We start from the raw sequence: 7589 nt of genomic DNA, 5'->3' as shown, positions 1-7589 counted from the left end.
AAGCCGAGGAAGGCCCATTTATAAAAGATTGAATTTTAGTGGTATTAGAGCTTTTTGAAACCAAGATTAAACTCTATTTCTCTTTCTGTACCAGTGTGTTCGTGGTCTTCAATACTTTTCTATAAACAGAAATGATAAAAAAAAAAACAATAAAGAAAGTTATTAAACGCTCCAAACATAAAAATAATGAATGGAAAAAAAGTGCTGAACAATCAAAAAAAAAAAAAATACAAATATCTCTGAAACCTCTAAGTATTCAAATTTTTCAGACAATTACAAACTAAAAAAAAAAAATGTCCAATTGGATCCGGGCAACTCCCATTGACATCATGGGACCTTGACTGCTTTTCCTTGGAGAAGTTTTGTGCTAGAGATTTTCATGGTTTGTACACTTTATCAAAGGTCGAAGTGAAGGTTTGAAGTTAAAAACTTCGAATTTCAAAGTCATTTTTGGGTACTTCGACCATCAAATCATCCAACTTCGATTCGAAGTTGAAAAAAACTTATAAATTTGAATATCGAAATTTATCATGTACTGTCTCTTTAAAACTTCGACTTCGACTATTCGCCACCTAAAAGCTGCCGAAGTGCTTTTTTAGCCTATGGGGGACCTCCTAGAACCTGTATGGAGGCAATTGAGGGAGTTTGGGTGATCGAAGGTCGAAGTTAAAAAAAATTCAAATCGAAGTAGATCAAAGTAGCGCCACTTCGAATCGTATGATTTGAAGTAGGCCCACTTCGACCCCAAAAAACTTCGACCACCATTCAGTTGTTCTTTTTGAATTTGAAGTTGAAGTTTTTTTAACTTCGAACTTCGATAAATCTGCCCCTTCATTTTTTACACTTAGGGGCATTTTTATCAAGGATCGAATTTCGAATTGAAAAAACTTCGAAATTCGAAGTCAAAAAGACCAAACTAAATTAAGTCGAAGTATTTTTTGGTCGAATAGCTCCATTTTCAATCCAATAGGTCCATATTCGGCCGAATTCGAATCATACAAATCGGAGGAATAGCGAATTCGATCGAATTCAATTCAAAGTTTTTCCAAAAAAAAACTTCAATATTTCAAAGTCCACCAATAGACATCAAATAGGTTCTAGGATGTCCCCCACAGGCTAAAACAGCAATTTGGCAGGTTTTAGATGGCAAATGATTGAAGTCGAATTTTTAAACAGACAGTATATGATAAATTTCGATATTCAAATTTTTTTCAAATTCAAATCGAATTTGGACTATTGCCTAGTCAAAGTACACAAAAACCTCGAAATTCTAATTTTTTTCATTCGAAAATTAAACTCAACCTTAGATAAATCTTCCCCTTAGTAAAACTTTACTTAACTTTAAAAAAATACAACTAATTTTTAGAGAAAAAATACGATTTGTGAAAATAAAAGAAATCCAGATGTTAGTAAATAGGCCCCTTAAAGTCTGGGTATCAATATATGTGTCTTGCCTTTGATTCCTAAAAATTACACTATATGCAATTCAGGTCGGGGCCAAAAATCAACAATGTATCATTAGATAAAGTGTATCCTCTCCTGAGGGAAGTGTCCCATTAAGTGATACAACAAATACATAAAAGTACCATAATTATACACCAACTTGCACACTCACAATTATTCAACACTATTAAACTTCTCTTCAAAAGCAATATAGTATGACAGAATGATTTAACTACAGCCTTGTATTTAATATTGCCGTCACCCTGGCCAGGAAAACTGGTCGAGTGACATTTTTCAACCCTATTATTTTAACTTTAAAAACCTGTGCTGACAGATACACAACTGCCATCTTCCAGGCAACATCCAATAAAAAGCAAAGTTGACCTATTTACATTAGGAGAGGGAAGGAAGTGGCACGTGTCCTAAAGGCAAAGTATTTACATTTATTAGCTTAATGTTCTAGTGTGCTTAGAAGATATCTGTAAGAAGACAAGATGAACAAGTTGGGTTCTTTTGGAAAACAGGTGCCAGACAGAGGATTTGATTTCATTTATTTAAAGCTGATACACATTAAAAGGGATCTAAATCCCAAAATAGAATTGTTGTAAGTCCACACAGGTAAGATCTTATAAACCAATGGATCACACAGAACTGTACAGATAACCAGAACATGAAAATAATGAAAATCACATTATTTGAATGTGAATCTATTTTTTAAACCAACAGAATGTAAATGTCAAGGTAACAAAGGAGATGTGTCTATGGTCCATCAGTCTTTTGCTGGAGGCAGAATATCCCACTACAGTCCATGCTGAATGAACCCTAACATCATCCTCTCATCCTTGCTGAAATTGCAAACAGGAGAGCTGCTGAATTAAAAGCTAAATAACTCTCAAAAAAACAAGATAATAAAAAATGAAAACCAATGGTCTCAGAATATCACTCTCTACATCATACTAAAAGTTTACTTAAAGGTGGAAAACTGTCAAAATTGGTAGAAAATGCATCAAAACATCAAAGTTAATTGCAAAGATGCTCAGAAGTGTTTAAGTTTATCCTTATTTTAATTCCAGTTGAAATACACACTTAATCGATTATCAGGTCTAGTTTAAGAGAATTATTACTACCTGTTATTTAAATAGCTCTGTGTCATGTATGGTTTCCCAAAACCCAGAACAGACGGCAAGTTTCCGGTCACGGCTCACGCTTCTGCCTATAACAGTCGCCTTTCGCCTCGAGAGGAGCCCTCTGCTACTAAGATGTCGCCAGGTCTTAAAGTGAGAAAACCAAGGCGAGAGTTCTGGGCAGACAAGGGGACCTTAAAGGAGAATTTAACCCTAAACTTAAAAAAACCCTACCCTACATAGACCCTCCTCCCCTCCAGCCTAAGTGCAACCCTGGGAAATGCCCCTAACATTTTACTTAGTGGTCTCATTCCAAAGAGAAGAAGATGTCGCCTGTGAACTCTGATGCCTGAATCTGCACCGAGGGGTAATTAAAATGTTAGGGGCATTTGCCTGGGTAACACTTAGGCTGGGGGAGGAGGGAGGGGGGGTCTATGTAGGGTAGGGGGTAGGGGTTTTTTAAGTTTAGGACTGAATTCTCCTTTAATTTTTGGCAGGAAGGACAGGGTTAGAGCTAAGCCCAGTCATAGAACAGGCCGGGGTCAAAACCAATCAATCAGCACACTCCAGGATCTGGAAGAATAGTCAGTAACAGGCAAAGGTCAGTACAGGCAGTGATTCAGCAGAGGTCAGGGACAGGCACGGGTCAAGAAAAAGAAAACCAGACAATTAGCACACCCAGGAACTGACAATAGACCTACTGTATGTTGGGCAATAGGAAGTAGGATGTGTGCCAAAAAGAAAACAAATGCACCCGAAACGCGTGTCCGAAAGAAAATTTCAACTATGAAGACGGCTGCAGGCGTTCCCACCACATCCCAGGTATTATCACACCCTGACACATTTATATAGCACTTTTTCCAGAGATTATACATCATTCCTTGTCCTACTGGAGTTTACAATCTAAAACCCCATTACATTTAAGCAATTTACACACAATAGGATCAGATTTACCAGGAGCCAATGAAAGTATCTGGAGGAAGCCAACACAGACATGTAGGACATATATGACAGAAAAGACTTGTGCTTTGGGCTCCCAGTATGGGTGCAAGAATACACATAAAAGTACAAAAGACATAGTATACTGTGTAACTATTGTTAGATATTCCGTGTATGGAATGTAGGAGTTGAAGATCAACAACAGCTGCCAGGAGCTCTATCTTTATAACTCTAATACTCCTAATTATAGAAATATTTAAGCAAAGCTGGCAGCTGATTCCGAATGGTTTATTTTATTTTTGGTTATTGTTAAAGTGAACAAAGAACTGATCCCTTGGGAAACACTTTGAACCTAATTGAAGTACATCAGATGGCAGCTACACTTTGTTTTGTAATAAGGCTACATACTGTACATGTGCACTGAGCCTATTCAGGTGCTGTTGGTTATGTGCTCCCAAAGAAACAATGCAATCTAATAACCCATTAATGATATCATCCTAGCTCACAAATAAAATTAAAACAAAGGCGCCATTGATTTTATAGAAAAGTACTGGAAACAGAGAACATTAGAAGCACCACTGTGCCTATGTCCTGGTTTGATGGTTCAACTGTGCTTTTGAATATAGGGGCTCTGTATTCATTAGTAAAGGGTCACATCAAACAAAGAAAGTCCTTTCATTTATTTAAAAATTGATTTTATGCAAAACTTTGTTGGAAGTGGTTTCATCCTCTAGGTATGTAAACTGCACGGATCCTGAGTTGTGCCAGTATGCACAGATAATCTATTATAATCTTTTATACGTTTTTAAAGGAAACTATGCCCCCAAAATGAATACTTAAAGGGGTTGTTCACCTTTCAGTTACATTTTAGTATGATGTAGAGAGTGATATTCTAAAACAATTTGCAATTGGTTTTGATTTTTTATTATTTGTAGTTGTTGACTTATTAAGCTTTTTATTCAGCAGCTCTCCAGTTTCCAATCTCAGCCATGTGGTTGCTAGGGTCCAAATTAACCTAGCAACCATGCACTGATTCGAACAAGAGACTGGGATATGAATAGGAGAGGAGCCTGAATAGAAAGATGAGTATAAAAAAGTAGCAATAACAATAAATGTGTTACTTTACAGAGCATTTGTTTTCGATGGGGTCAGTGACTGCCCCCATTTAAAAGCTGGAAAGAATCAAAAGAAGAAGGCAAATATTTTAAAAAAAACTATAACAAATAAATTATGAAAAGCAATTGAAGAGTTACTTAGCATTGGCCATTCTACAACATACTAAAAGTAAACTTAAAGGGCATGTAAAGGCAAAAAAATAAAATCCCATTTTTACTTTCCTTAATGAAAAAGAAACCTATCCTCGATATACTTTAATTAAAAAATGTGTACCGTTTTTACCAGCCATGCAGAACTCAAGCAGCTTTGTTTATGATGATCCCTAAGCAGCCCAGACCACACTGAGCATGTGCACAGTCTTAGTCTTGCAAAGATGTTTAACAAAGTTACAAGATGGTGACCCCCTGTAGCCAACTTTGAAAGCATAAATCATTTGTTTGATTAGGCTTGTGGTGCAGTAAGTTCAAGTTTATATTTAGTATACAAAATACAACATTTCTAGCCTTATTCTATTTTAGACTTTACATGCCCTTTAAAGGGATACTGTCATGGGAAAAAAAAAATAATTCAAAATTAATCAGTTAATTTCTCAAAAGAGCAAACAGATTTTTTATATGCAATTTTGAAATCTGACATGGGGCTAGACATATTGTCAATTTCCCAGCTGCTCCAAATCATGTGACTTGTGCTCTGATAAACTTCAATCACTCTTTACTGCTGTACTGAGAGTTGGAGTGATTTCACCCCCCTCCCTTTTCCCCCCCAGCAGCCAAACAAAAGAACAATGGGAAGGTAACCAGATAGCAGCTCCCTGACACAAGATAACAGCTGCCTGGTAGATCTAAGAACAACACTGAATAGTAAAAACCCATGTCCCACTGAGACACATTCAGTTACTTTGAGAAGGGAAAATAGCAGCCTGCCAGAAAGCATTTCTCTCCTAAAGTGCAGGCACAAGTCACATGACCGGGGGCAGCTGGGAAATTGACAAAATGTCTAGCCGCATGTCAGATTTCAAAATTGAATATAAAAAAATCTGTTTGCTCTTTTGAGAAATGGATTTCAGTGCAGAATTCTGCTGGAGTGGCACTAATAACTGATGCGTTTTGAAAAAACATGTTTTCCGATGACAGGATCCCTTTAAAGGTGAACCACCCCTTTAAGCAGATATATAGTTTATATCAAAGTGAGAGGCATATTAAAGAATCTTATCAAACTGGTATATCTATATATAATAAGTAAATATTGTCCTTTTACATCTCTTGCCTTGAGCCACCATTGCGTGATGGTCTGTGTGCTGCCTCAGAAATCAGCTGACCAGAAATACTACAGCTCTAACTGTAACAGGATGAAGTGTGGGAAGCAATAGACAGAATTCTGTCTGTTAATTGGCTCATGTGACCTAACATGTATGGTTTGTTTGGTATGTTTGTGTGCACCGTGAATCATACGATCTCCTTATTTTTTTAAATGCCAATTTTCTCTTTATGTTTACCCAATGGCACATACGACTAAAAAAGTATATTATTATGAAAATGGTTTATTTACGTGAAGCAGGGTTTTACATATGAGCTGTTTTATGCAATATATTTTTATAGAGACCTACATGGTCACGGGGGTATAATTTTCCTTTAACAACCAGGGCAACATTAGTCTCCTCATACAATTCTATAACACATTTTTATTTGGCTAAGGAGAATCCATGAGGTTCATTTACTTTTTCAGAGTATGCAAGTGCTAAAGCACTAAGGTGCACAAGAGAATGCCCCTTAGCGCCTTACTTAGTGCCGGTCCAAGGAGCACCCGACAGAATGCCTACCATGTGATCCTGTTGCACCCTGCATTTCCTGCCAATTACTTATTTGCTTGTCTGCATGGCTATGTATGCACAGGCCCCAATTTATTTTAGTATGCACAGACTGCATCAAAATATAATATTTTAAGTATTAAATAACCTCTGCAAGAGCCACAAGGTTCAACATTTCCACAGGCAAAATGCTCTTTGTGCCATAGCCCTAATAGTCTGGTTGAAGACTAAGAAAGCAGCTTAGTCCAAAAAATGTGTACCCATAGGTTTTGTAAGTACCTATGGCTTTGAATCTCAACACTTCCTTATTTCCCAAGAGCTGGGCAGATGTCCATGTATCTAGTTACCTAATTTACATATTTGTACTATTGGCCCATAGCCTTATGACCACTTCCTGCCACCCTTTAACATAGGGGCAGATTTATTATGCGGTGTAAAAAATGGCAGAATATTTGGCCACACATTGCCAGGCATAGTTGTGTAAAAAAATGGAGTAATTTTTTACATACTTTTTTTTTCAGCAACTCCCGCTGGAACTTATTTACAAAGCCAGTGTAAAATAACAGCGGCAAATCTGCTGTTTGTATAGCATAAAATAAATCACACCTTGATAAATTCTCCATTTATTTTTACATAGCTTTTTAAACAGTTTTTTTCTGCAAATTTAGTTTCAGCTAATTAAATAGACCCATAGAGGCAGATCTATGATGTTGTGTAAAAAAACAGTGGGATAATTCACCACACATCACCAGGCTCCGCCGTGTAAAAAAAAATGCCATACATTTTTTACATGTTATTTTCTGACCACCAGAAGCAATGTAAAATAACAGCAGCAAATCTGGCATTCATATAGCATAAAATAAAGCACACATTGACACACCATTTTTTCATAAATTTCCTTTTGCACAGCATAATAAATATGCCCCATAGTGTTTGCTTATGGCTGGATCTTTCTCTTTGGCCTTCGTTGCTGACCCAGCTGCATCTGTTCCAATGAGACTGGGATCAACATGGCCCAGTAAAGCTGTGCAGCCCTAGAGGGACCTTTACCTCTAGTGAACAGCAACGCTAATTCACGAAGATCCGAAGTTGCACACAGGGTACCGAGCACTTGCGAAGTTGGGCTAGCAAAAATTCGATCAGCAGTTCGAAGTTGCGCT

The sequence above is a fragment of the Xenopus laevis genome, chromosome 1L (assembly GCF_017654675.1).
Source record: "Xenopus laevis strain J_2021 chromosome 1L, Xenopus_laevis_v10.1, whole genome shotgun sequence".
Lineage (NCBI taxonomy): Eukaryota > Metazoa > Chordata > Amphibia > Anura > Pipidae > Xenopus > Xenopus laevis.
The sequence above is the reverse complement of the archived record's forward strand: the minus strand, read 5'-3'. Positions refer to the sequence as shown.